Below are 12,483 nucleotides of genomic sequence, written 5' to 3'. Positions count from 1 at the left end.
GTTTAATCAATGATTCTTATATTCCCATTTTCATTTTTTGGGAAGTTTCTATGGAAAAGTTTCTTTTATTGTGATCACAAGGCGTAATTACCTTCACAGCTGAGCTATGGTTTAAAAATTACAAATGGGGATTTTCAAGGGATTAGTAAATGGGTAAATACATGTAAGGTGCTTTCAGTTTAAAACAGACAAAAAAGTAATATCATTGGCCCATAAGAACCCTGCATTTAAATTTGAAATCAAAATTAGTTCCAGGGTAAGTTGATGATTATAAGAATCTTACATGATTTTGAAATAACCATGTTAACTCTAAAATGGGAATGAATTCTTTCACAGAATCATGCTGGATTAATAAAAAAAAGTACGGAAACTCTGGATAACTTTGAAGACTGGGATGCAACTTTATATGGTACATTTGTAGATAATTGTAGCACATTTTTTCTCCAGCAACACTATGTTCGATATTATATTTTATTTTGACACAATCACTTAAGTAAGTCTGTTGTTTAAAAGGTCGTGTAAAAATAGGGAAAAATTTTAATATATTTATGAAAAAAATGAAAACAACACGTTATAAATTTCATGCGTCCGAAGCGCTTTCCTGGATTTACCTTCATCAGGAACGCTCAAAGCCAAATATTTGAATGCCAAGGATGTATAAGGACCAAAAACGTTGAAGAGCTATAAATTAAAAAGGAATGAATTTCTTGTACATTTCATGGGTTTTTCAATTGAAGTTTTAATTTTCATACTTATTTCTTTTCAGGTAAAATTTCAGACCCCACAGACTGCACACAAAGTGACACCAACAAGGTACGAACAAATTAAAGAATTAGATGATTAAGAAAATTGGGCAGAAAGAACGACAGTTGTATTAAAGTGTGATCATGAAGAAAATACTAAGAATGCTCAAGCTATTTTACATGACCTTATTTACCAGTGTTTAGATAGGTAATTGAATAAGTGTGTAATTAGATATAAGAAGATGTGGTATGAGTGCCAATGAGACAACTCTCCATCCAAGTCAAAATTTATAAAAGTAAACCATTATAGGTCAAAGTACGGTCTTCAACATGGAGCCTTGGCTCACACCGAACAGCAAGCTATAAAGGGCCCCAAAAATTACTAGTGTAAAACCATTCAAACGGGAAAACCAACGGTCTATTCTACATAAAAAACGAGAAACACTTATGAACCACATCAACAAACGACAACTACTGAACATCAGATTCCTGACTTAGGACAGGTGCAAACAATTGTAGCGGGTTTAAACGTTTTAATGATACCAAACCTTCACCCTTATCTGAAACAATAGTGTAACATCACAACATGTAGGTATTTATGCATGTAATGAAAGGGATCAAGATTTTGGTATTTTTTTTATGAAGCACTTTATGAATCTTTAATTTGAAAACATTGATGTCTTAATTGCATGGATTTTTAAACTATTTGAAATTTGATTCAGACATACATTGTTTATTTGCTTTATCTAGATAAATTCACTGAATGTGAATCAGTATCTCTTCCCTTTCAATACTTTAAAGTTTACATCAGTTTTCCTTGAAATTATGGGAATCATATACTATTAGTTACACAGTGCGCAATTGTCCTAATACGTGAATTTATCGGGTCAATAAAATTCATATCGGCATCGGGTGAGGCGAAGCCAAAATCTGATATGAATTTTATTGACCTGATAAATTCTGTATTAGGACAATTGCACACTGTGTAACCAATTTATCCTGATTTTGTTATCAAACCACTTATTCAGATATTTTTTTTAAAATAGTATCAAAATAGTATTTAAAATATTAATTATTTGGACAATATCAACCAAATATATATAGATATTTAATCTAAAACTGTGAAAAATGAAAAATATTAAGATATTTTTTTTTATTAAGTCAATGGTATAAGGGAGATAATTCGAATTGAATTAATAAAAAAATGCATTGAAATTTATTAGGACAATATCAGCCAATCAAATTGCGAGAAATTACTCTAAATCAGGATAAATAAATTTATATCAATTGTTAATATCAGCAATGTCTTTGACAAGTTCCAATATCAGTGTAGATCCATCAACAGGAGTTATGTGCATTGGAAATGTATATTATTTGGAAAATATCATTGTAATCTCTTTCATCCCTTTATTTAAGGAATAATAATCAAGTGATCAAGATAACCTTAAACAGACGAAAGAAATGTAAAGATTATAAATACATATTGAGCAGTGCATTGCTATAAAACAACACAAAATGAATAACATGCTATAAATTCAGAAATTTTGCATTCATTTATTATTGTGATTTGGGAAAAATGCACATACTTGCAAGATTAATTATTGTGATTTCAGGAATTGATACATACAATTTACAGTGCTACATATATTGTAGGTTAGGCCTATATCATTAAAATGTATGTGGGAGGGTAGGAAGGGAAGTTTAATTATTGAATGTGGGTCATGGGTCTTTTTTCAGTATGCATCTATTACCTTTATGCAAAATTATCTAAAAAAAATGGTTCTTGGTTGTAGGGATGATTTGAAAGTCCCTTCCTACCCTCCCACATATATTTTAATGGAATAGCCCTTATACATATTAGTTTAAACTTACAAGCACTGTGTAGGCCAATGACAGTGTTATTTTTCGATATTCTGTACGTTGTTATTTAAAATACAACAAAAAGTGTTATCTCTTTACAGCAACAGGGGCAGCAATGAGGAGGATCCTGTGAAAGACAATAATGGTCAAGAAATATCAGTCACAGCAACTTCATTACCAATGGTTTCAGAAGAGACACAGGACAGTGGTAATGACTGTAAAACAAAAGCTGACAATTTATCTTCTCAAGGTCTTGAAAATGTGCAGAAAGTTGAAAAGGAAACCCCTAGTTCTCCAATCATCCCAGCTAAGTCTGTGGGATATTCAGTAGATTTGGACAATTTGGACACTATTGATCCATTTAAAGCCAAAGGGGGCTTGTCGAGTTCTCCCTCTTCACAAAAAATAGAAAAAGTGGCTCCTGAGGACAATAAGGCAGAGAGTGATAGTGAAAAGCTGTTAGAAAACATTGAACTCCTTGATATAAAATTAGAAGACATTGCTGATATCACTCTCTCAGAAAACGTGCCATGTGAAGAAGGGGACACAACTGTTATTGAAAATAAACATTTGGGAGAAGGGGATGTAACTGTTGATGAAAGCAAACAGACAGAGGACAAACATTTAAAGGTGATTGAAAATAAGTGCAAAAATGAAATTGATGATATTTCACCAGAAATTATAGAAAATAAACAATCCCATGACATAGATCTTGAAAGTATAAAAGATCCGTTTGCGACAACAAAACAATTAGCTAATTCACCACAGGTGAACACAACAAGCGTTACTTCTGAATCAACAATTGTGAAAGAAAACCCATTTGCAGCTTTAAAAGCAGATATTGGATCAGTTGAATCAACTACCAATTCTAATTTTCTCAACTCACCTTTAAAATTACCAGCTGACTCGTTTTATCAGAACCAAAAATCATAAAAACTCCATTGTTGAAAAGTACAGAAAACCAACCGTCCATTGATGAAGAGATAAATCCATTTGCCACCAAAACTAAGGTAGCAAATTCACCAGCTGTGGATGCTGATTCTTTTGCAACAAAGTCAACAGTAGCAAATTCAGGGGCTGTGGCTGCTGATCCTTTTGTCACAAGGTCAACAGTAGCAAATTCACCAGCTGTGGATGCTGATCCTTTTGTCACAAGGTCAACAGTAGCAAATTCACCAGCTGTGTGTGCTGATCCTTTTGCCTCAAAATCAACAATGGCAAATTCATCGGCTGTGGATGCTGATCCTTTTGCCACAAGGTCAACAGTGGCAAATTCACCGGCTGTGGATGCTGATCCTTTTGCCACAAGGTCAACAATAGCTAATTCACCGGCTGTGGCTGCTGATCCTTTTACCACAAGGTCAACAGTAGCAAATTCACCAACATTGGATAGAACACAAGATCCCATGGCTACAACGTCAAAGGTCCCAAACTCACCAAAATCTGATGGTGATTCAAAAAATACATCTGAAATGAAATCTGAGGTACCCAAATCACCAGCACAAAGTTCCCAGGATCCATTTGCTACAAAAACAAAGGTTGCAAATTCACCCGGAATCAAATCAGATGAAAAACCTTTTGAAACAAAATCTAAGGTTCCAGGTTCACCAGCAATAGATTCTGAAGAAAATCCATTTGCAACTAAATCAATGGTTCCAAATTCACCAACTATAATTTCTTCACCACTTAAAAATTCAGAAGATGACCCATTTTCAACTAAATCAAAAGTTCCAAATTCACCAGCAGTAAGCACAGAGGAAGATGCATTTGCTACAAAAACAAAAGTTCCAAATTCACCAGCAGTAACAACAGAGGAAGATCCATTTGCTACAAAAACAAAAGTTCCAAATTCACCGGAAGTAAGCACAGAGATAGATCCATTTGGTACAAAAACAAACAACAGTTTTAAATTCACCAACAGTTATAAGCTCAGAAGATGACCCATTTACAACTAAGTCGAAGGTTCCAAATTCACCTGCAGTAAGCTCAGAAGATGATCCATTTGCAACAAAATCAAAAGTTCCTAGCTCCCCAACACTAAGCACAGAGGAAGATTCATTTGTAACAAAAGCAACAGTTTCAAATTCACCACTAAGAAATTCAGACGATGACCCTTTTACAAGTAAATCAATGGTTCCAAATTCAACAGCAATTAGCTTTGAAGAAAATCCATTTGCGAGTAAATCTAAAGTTCCTAACTCACCAACAGTTAGCACAGAGGAGGACCCATTTGCCACAAAATTAAAAGTTTCAAATTCACCAGCTATAAGCTCAAAAATTGATCCATATGCAACTAAGTCAAAGGTTCCTAATTCACCTACAACAAGCTCAGAGGAGAACCCATTTGCAGTAAAATCTAAAATTGTGAATTCACCAAAACACAATCTAGATGACATTGACCCATTTGCAACTCAATCTAAAGTACCCAGTTCACCAAAAAATGATGAGGTCAAAATACAGGACAGTATAAAACAGACAATTGGGGAAGATGCCTTTTCAAACAATAATCCATTTTCGCCACAATATCCAGCTGTAAACATCACTTCAAAAAGAGGTGCTACAGAATCATCAGGGTAAGAAAATAGCTAGGAGTTTTAGAATACTGTACGTGGATTCATTATATGTGTTTAAGAAGACTGTGGATTCATTTATTTTTTTGTGGATACCTATTTTTGTGGATTGAGAGAAAACTGTGGTTTTGTGGCAATTTGATTTCTTGTTTTTCCCAAAATCTGCATATAAACCTATAGTAAATTTGTACTTTGTTTGAATATTTAAATTTGTTGTTAACCTATACCCATGAAATCAACAATAATTGGTATCATAAAAAATAACAGTAATGATTCCACAGTATATAAAAATCAAATGTACAAATATTTGTTAGGAACATTAATAATTTTGTGAAACAGAATTTAAGCAATTCAAATTGGTTGAATATGTTTTAACAGGCCTATGAATTTTTTAAAAGGACCATTTGGTTTTGGTTTTTTGTTTTGTACATGTACATAAATCAGGTGATGGGTTTTCTTGTTTGAAGTCTTTTACATTTTGTCATGTTGGGGCCTGTTAAAGCATGTTATGCAGTATGGATTTTTCTCAATGTTGAAGGCCTGACCTGTAATTGCTTCCATGTACCTCATTTGATCTCTGGTAACTTCTTTTTACTATATAAAATTTACTTGTAGAAGTTAGAAACCAATTTAATCCCAACAAAACTCTATTATGGCTAATTAATACCACTATTAAAAGTGCAGAGAATATCAGTTTGATATCTAAACTCACAACAGAAGCTCAAAGATCTAAACTTTTTCTTTCAATTGTATGTGTATATTTTTTTAATTTGTAAAGGGAGTTATATTTAGGCAATTTAAGTTTTATACGTATACTTAAGAAGTAAATTTTAAAAGTCTTCTTTTTGGACAGATCCTTAGCTTAATGATAGCAAAGGACAATAATTATCTTATAAGGGTTTGTTTTTTTCAAGAGTTAGGCCAAAGTGGTGGTTTTCTTTATTTTTCATCTGCTTACTATTTCATGATCAGAGGTAAAAAGAAAAATACATTTCTCAAAAAATCTCAGAATTCTTTTTAGGGATTTTAAATATGACATTGCAATTTTAGTCATGTAGAAGTATATAGTTGTATATAATATTGTATTGGATACTTATAAATTCATATGTTACTCTCGCAATTGATAATAAACAAAGGTAATAAATGAATTTTAAGATTCAACTAGTAAAGAATAAAACATTGTTCTTTGCACAGCTTCATAAATTCTGAAATTACATTGATTAGTCACTCATTCTGGTATCTGGTCTATTTTTTTCTCACATTACTGTGACAGAGTGGTTTAGGGTACCAGATAACTTTTTACTTTTAATAATTACTATAATACCTATTTTTCAGAAAACAAGATAGTGGACTACTAAACCTGGGACTTAGTATTGATGAAGACCAGTTTAAACCTGCTTCTGATGGTAGGGTGTACTATTAGTGACTCCAAAACTTGTTTACTCCCCCCAAAAAAAGAAATCATGAGAAATTCACTGTTATGTCATGACCAATTAAGTGTAATTAATATGACATTTTTTGCCAAAACATAATATCTTAAAAAGAGATTTTGATTTAAATGTTGAGAAGTGAACAGCTGTAAATTTAATTAATTAATTTGGCTCGTTTAATTTTCATAAAATTTGGACAAAATATTTACTTTGACCCTTAGACAAAAATATAAAAATTTCAAAAAACTTGAACCACACACTTTATCGGAAAAATTTCATTGGATATATAGCAGTTTGACAAACACTAATTTTGATCATTGAGAAGCTTAATATTTCCTTAACAATAGAACATGTTTAAAACGTTCAGCTGATTTTTACAGAGTTATCTCCCTGTAGTGTTATGTACCACTTCAATTTACTATTTTTCAGTTTTTAATGACACAGCAGCGTGGGATGCATTAGAAAGTTTTGGCTCATGTACATCAGTAAGTAAAATTCACACATCCTTATATTGTGCCATTTTTCTCATTTCTTAGTATAATTTTTATCTTGTTTTTATTTTATTAAGAACAGAAGAAAGAAGGTTTGATAAGGATTATTTCCAATAAAATTATCAAAAAGGCCAGAACTGTCACGAAATATGTTTTTTCATTTAATATAGTGTAACGTAAACAGATTAATTTTAATATACATGCCATTTTGGACTGGATGTAAAAAGTTCCTATTATCTTCATTTAGTCCTGACACTAGGTTAAAAATTCTGATTATCATTTATTAAGCAAAAAAGTATAACAAAAATACCAACACCAAGGTCAATTCAAAGAGGGAGAAAAGTCCAAAATCAAACGGTATCAATCGAATCAACAGAATAAGTGAAAAACAACTATTATCATGCAACCAATTTATATGAAAGTCTTTGTGGAGACCACAAAAACAAAATGATTAGGCAATGGTATTATATTAGGTCATGTTCTATGAATGATAATATAGAAATAAGAAGATGTTGTATGATTGCCAATGAGACAACTCTCCTCAAGAGACCAAATGACACAGAAATTAACAACTAAAGGATATCTATGTTCTAAACATATTTGAAATAAGTTGACAGCAAACTCATAAAAACTAATTAACTTATTGTGCTTATTGTATTTACCCAATGATTGTCATTCAAGTTATAAGTCATGCTCTAGACTTCTTTGTTTTGAAATTCTTCATTTTTTTTTGTCAGGGGTACTACTTGCACAAGTAATTTTTATTTACTTGAAGAAGTAAATATAAATATACTTATATAAGTAAATGTGTAGGATACTTATAAAAGTGTATTTTATTTATTGGTATAGGTAAATAATTTTTTGGCTTAGTTATGTCCCTTAGACATTCAGATTTTTTTACTTACATAAGTAAAAAAGTCATCTTATTTTCTTTTCTTGAATTCTTAGGACTTCTTTTCTCTAATAGAATTTTAAATTGTCTGTCCTTCATTGTCCTTTGCAGATGTCTTTACTTATTAATTTAGTGTAATTTCATGGACAATGAAAATCTCATTTGTCTGTTATCTTCAGAACACTGCTCAAGGGGCAATTTTTGAAGGCCTTGCGCAAATACTTAAGATCTTTGCGCAATCAGTTTCTTTGTTGAATTAATGAGATGAAACATTGAACTCTAATACAAAATTATGAGCTAACTTGGGAAAAATCATTAAAGGCATGTTTTTACATCTCAAAACTTGAGAATTTTTGTGGGATTGTAAAAAAAATTTACTCATACAAGTGAATTTTTAAGAAAATTAAGGGGAGATTATTCAGACATTATAATTAACTTATATAAGTATATTTTTTTACTTCTTCAAGTAAATAAAGATTACTTGTACAAGTAGTACCCCTGACTGAAAGGTCAACATGCATATCAGGTCTTTTACAGTCGACTACATGTAGCTGTAAATGATTAACAAAATTTTGAATATCATTGTAAATTTAACAAAGCCTGTCAAAGATTGTTGTCACCATTCATAGAGGACTAAAGAAGGTATTGAAATAAAACAAACGAAAACCACTGATTAGGTTCCTGACTTGGACAAGGCACATTTACATTTTGTGGTCCTTGTAACATGTTTAATGTATTGAGTCAATTACTTGCTCATTCTTATACTTAACCTTCATTTGTGTAGGTATATGTGAACAAAGGCAAAAAGGTAAAAATATATTTCTGTTGCATGACGTGGATTATCCTGTTAAAAAATCTTACTGTCTTGGAAGTAGAATATGTCATGCACATTGGAAGATGAAACCAAATTATGGTTTATATCATTTCTACATTAAAAGTTGGACCAATCTGACTGGCAGTTGATCTAAGAACTGCAGTACAATGTACATGTATAAATGTATCATTCTTTTTTTCTATGTTTATTTTTTAGATCTATACCTGCTTGTAAAATAGGCATGACTGGAAGCATCACCTGAAATTCACATGCTACTGACAAGTGCAGTTGTGGAATACAACAGATCATTGATGGTGCATTTAAAATTGTCTTCTGCCATCCTGAATCATTGTTTTCTAACAGTATTGGACAAACCCTGTTACTTTCATCTGAGTTTACGTCGATTGTCAAAGCAGTATTTATTGATGAATGCCATGTCTTTGATAAGTGGTGAGCACTTCAGTATACAGGTTTTGTTGTTTCGTTACATTAATATGAAAATGTTTGCTTTTTTGTATTCTTTGATTTTTATTTTACCCTATTTAAAAGGAGAATAAACTTAATATTTTAGTTCATAACAAATTCATTATACACATATTTGTTTTTTGTTAAGATAGTGTATGATTTGGGTTTCATATAAATGTTTTTCTAATTATGGTCTTTTACAATATCTAAAAAGGAATGGTTGGGGTTTTTATGTACATGATATCTTCATAACCTATATTCCTTTTGTAAAAAATCAGTACATGTATCATTCAAAGCTTCATTTTCATATTATTTGCTATAACTTGTTGTCAAAGCAGTTTCTTTTTTCGGTATTAAATGAATGGTTAAAAGACCTCTATGAACTGTTACTTTTCACTATGGTATGCTTTTAAAATTGAATGGCATATCTTTTGAAAAGTTCTGTTTATTTGAGAATTTCATCTAAAGTAACCACTAGAATTTCTACTGAAGTTAATATTCAAATAATTATGTTGAACAGTTCTTATAAATACATGTACATTGTACTGTGTTTGTGGTTTCAAACATGCCAAAAAAAACAACATAACAAACATGTATTTGAACTATTGGCATGTTTTTTTTTAATTAGATGTTCTTAGTTATTTTCAGAAATATTTTGGTTATTCCAAAAGCAGATGTTCCTGACCCATGGAAGTGAAAAATGACAGATTTTTTTTAAGAATAAGTCTTAAATCATAGCTTAAGATATTTATCATTGGTAACATTAATATTATTGAAATGAATACTGAGAAATATTCATAACTTACATAACCAGTATATGGAATATACATGTATGTAGTGATGTACATTTGGACAGGGTTCACCACACTTTGTATTCTAATTTCAAAATGACTTCATTAGATGTAAGAAGTAATATGAATAAAGTTAATGTTATCTTTTGAATCTGAACACATTTTATAATGCTCATAAATCATAGCATAATTGAAGAAATTACTTTGCAATTTTTCAGTGTTCTAAAATGTTTTCATTAATTTCTTCTTTGTTCAGTAAATGGTGCAACAAGTAGATGAATGCTACAACAACATTTCAAATTATAATTTTTCTCTTGACATCAAAAACTAGAAGTAAAATATCCAAGGTAACTACTTCTTGCATTATATCTGCAGGATCTGGTTGTTGACTCTTTTATTCAAAAGTCCAAATGTGGTGAGCCTTAAATCCATTTTACATTTTACTGTAACTTTATATAAAGACATGGATATATTTAATGAGACAGCAACCCAACAAACAACACATTTAAACATTACTTGTAGTCCATTTCTTCATCACACAGGGTCTTTACCAAATACAATATGCATACAATTGGTCATGGTTAAATTCATTCACATTCTATTTCTATATTCACAAAAAAAAATGATAATGCTTTGTTACCCATTCATCTGGTTTTTTTTTAAATAAAAAAGGTAAATTTATTTTCTGATTTACTAATGATTTTTCAATATAACAATACAAATTTCATGGTATACATTTGATTTACTTCACATGTTTTTGTTTTTTTTTTATAGAATTACACATTTCATTTCATAAATTGGACTCTTCAGTGCTCCAGTGTAACTCTGGTATCTACATGTATGTGATATAGAAAAAAAGATTGGATTGTCTTGCTTCTCGAGCTCTGCTAACAATTTATCATAGTAAAAGTTACAGAAAAAAAGAAATCTATTGTCACAGTAATTTTTAAACAATTCTTGTTTGTAAACTTAAGCCATCATACTATTGATTTACAGAAAAAAAATTCAATGTTTAATAGTTGGTCAAATGACAATTTTTTAAGGAAGTAAATTAATCTATATTCATGGGTAAATTCAAATATATACCATTTTCATGTGATATTTAACAGTAAATAAAACCATTTTTGCAATGAAATGCTAACTGATGAGACACAAAAAATGTCATGAAATACAAACTGATGTTAAATACATATGTCACAAACATACTACTACTAATACTACTAATTATAATAAATTCTTTATTTAAAGTGGTACCCAACACCTTGACTAATATTAATTTGGCTTGTTTAATTTTCATAAAATTTTGACAAAATGTTTACTTTGACCCTTTGACAAAAATATAAAAATTTCAAATAATTTGAACCAACCACTTTATCAGAAAAATTTCGTTGGTTATATAGCAGTTTGACAAACACTAATTTTGATCATTGAGAAGTTGATATTTCCTTAACAATACAACGTAATTAAAACGTTTAGCTGATTTTTACAGAGTTATCTCCCTGTAGTGTTAGGTACCACCTTAAAGAGGGTAAACATAGCTGGTTTATACAACAAACTAATCTTCCCTGAGGCACTCACATACAAATTACAATACAATCAAACACAGATATTTACACATAGTTAATTTACAGTCAAGTAGTTAAATGTATTATTACAAACATGATTAGAGGTAGAACTGTTCAAGAGGTACATGTAGTAATAATTCAAATCAAAACAAAATAAAAAATATACAAATCAAAATAATGCATTGTAGAAAAAAGAATCTTATCAGGATCTAATTGATGATGCTAAAATGTGTCATGAAATACAATCATAATTAAATTTGTTGCAAAAAACAAAGTGTTGTTGCTAAATTGTGTCTTTAATACTAACATATGATAATTACATATGTCACAAAATTAGAAACTGATGATAATTACACATGTCATAAAAATATGAAGTGATGATAAGAACATATGTCATGAAATTTATACATAATAATTATAAAAGGACATGTCTTGAAAGTTATAAATATAAAATGTTTATAGTGTATTGAAACCAATAAGACATAAATCATATCTTAAATATTTAGTTGATTTTTTTCACTATGAATTATTATTAACCTTGTCACATCTTAAATTATAGGCATACAGAATTTAGACCAGATTACAAGAAACTGTCAGAATTGCCAGCCATCTTTACCAAGGCCAAGTTTGTTGGCATGAGTGGAACCATGACCAAAATACAGGTAAAGAACTTACCTAAAAAACTGGGATTTAAAAACACTACCATTATATGTATTTCTCCTGATAAAGAAAACATTTTTCTTCAGAAAAAAGAAAAAATTGTGTCAAAGGATGTTATAAGTGTTTATGAAAATATTTTTAAAACAGAATGTATAGAATTGCAGAAAAATCCCACCAGTTATCCTGTTACATTATTTTTTAT

General features: G+C 30.4%; 1 pseudogene; it reads left to right on the top strand.

The window, feature by feature from the left end:
* Window positions 1–829: 829 nt before the first annotated feature.
* Window positions 830–7,347, top strand: LOC127718767 (mucin-17-like; annotated as a pseudogene).
* Window positions 7,348–12,483: the final 5,136 nt, after the last annotated feature.

This window comes from Mytilus californianus, unplaced genomic scaffold, assembly GCF_021869535.1.
Source record: "Mytilus californianus isolate M0D057914Y unplaced genomic scaffold, xbMytCali1.0.p SCAF_10, whole genome shotgun sequence".
NCBI lineage: Eukaryota > Metazoa > Mollusca > Bivalvia > Mytilida > Mytilidae > Mytilus > Mytilus californianus.
Note: the sequence above shows the minus strand (reverse complement) of the source record. Positions and strands in the feature narration are given on the sequence as shown.